General features: G+C 41.4%; 1 protein-coding gene across 1 annotated transcript in view; it reads right to left on the bottom strand.

The window, feature by feature from the left end:
* Positions 1-1,508, bottom strand: part of SCMH1 (sex comb on midleg homolog 1 (Drosophila)) — a 157,803-nt gene that overhangs the window by 42,426 nt on the left and 113,869 nt on the right. The gene's annotated exons all lie outside the window — the stretch shown is intronic.

Raw genomic sequence — 1,508 nt, 5'->3', positions numbered from 1 at the left:
CCACTCACCTCAGCCTCCCAAAGGCACGGGATTACAGGCTGAGGCACCGAGCCCGGCTTGTGGTAAGTCTTTTAGACCCTTTATTTCTTTAAGCTATGGACATATATAACTGATAAAAAATAAAAACATCTTTTAAAAAGCATTACATGGTTAAAAAAAGATACAAGCAAAAGATACAAGTGTTGCACCTATCTTTCAGTCTATGATAATTCCTGCTATTAACATTTGAAGGGACTATAAAGGTAACCCGGACTAATCCTATTATTGAATACACTATAAACTGAAGCTCATTCAGGTTAGTGACATCAAATTGACACAAAATGAATCAAGGCCCCCTCAGGAGGTGCTATAGCCTGACCACATGCAGGAGACAGGGATATATTACAGAGTAAATTCCTACTTTCCCTAGGCTATGAGATTTAGGCCAAGTCAGGGACATCAGCCCAGTGACTGCAAGCAGAGATGGTCTGCATCATTTAAAAGAAATAGTGAGCCACAGTCATGAAGCCCCTGCTCTTCTGGATCTTCTAGGTATTGTTGAAAAGCCACCCAGGCAATTACGTGGTATAGATGTGGGGTAATCTAAGCAGGCAAACAGGCATCTAGGGAGTATGTCATGAAGTTGGAAAGTATTTTCACTGAGGTGCTCATCTGTCTTTACTTCTTCATCCATGGAGCTCAGGGACAAAGGCCACCGTATATTAACCTAATGACACTGTTAGACTTGGCAAACCCAGTAACTGGCTGGGACTAGATGCAGATAACATGTTTGAAGAAACCATGTGGCAGTACCCTGACTAGAATTGGACATGCTACAGGGAGGCTCTGTCATCTTCTAAGGATTATTTGGAGAGGAAATTTATGGCTGGGTCTTTCCTTTATATGCTAACATTCTAGAATTTGGGCAGATACATATTCAGCTCCTTCTAAGAGAAAGACCCATCCATAAATTCTAACTTTCATGGGGATCATTCCAGTTGCTTAGACTTTCCCAGGAAAAGAAGAGTTCGATGCAAGGTTTCACACATGCATCTTGATTTACACATAGAAAATGAGTATAGTTCTTTATAGTTACCCCATTGGGAGGCTGTGTATCTATTCTAAAGGGGTAATTCTTTTAGTTATTATCATAGACAGTTTATGAAATGGGAACAGATATGCATGACTCAGGTTGATTACCCACCCATTTCATCCACTAGATTTTGCTTTCAACAATTCATTGGTTGATCTCCAAAATCAAGTTTACTTTAATTGTGCCAATATTTGCCACCACCAGCAATTGTTTACAAAAATTAGAAGAATTTCATACATATTTGAACGGTGGCACCATTATTGGAATGCTGGAAGGTGGAAGGGATCATTAAGAAGGGAATATCCGCCGGGCTCGGTGGCTCAGCCTGTAATCCCACGCCTTTGGGAGGCTGAGGTAAGTGGATTGCCTGAGCCCGTGGGTTCGAGACCCACCTGGGCAGCGAGATCTCATCTCTACAATAAATCGAAAAATCAGC

Source organism: Carlito syrichta, unplaced genomic scaffold, assembly GCF_000164805.1.
Source record: "Carlito syrichta isolate Samal-C Ts95f unplaced genomic scaffold, Tarsius_syrichta-2.0.1 Scaffold308579, whole genome shotgun sequence".
Lineage (NCBI taxonomy): Eukaryota > Metazoa > Chordata > Mammalia > Primates > Tarsiidae > Carlito > Carlito syrichta.
This window is presented reverse-complemented; position numbering and strand designations above follow the sequence as displayed.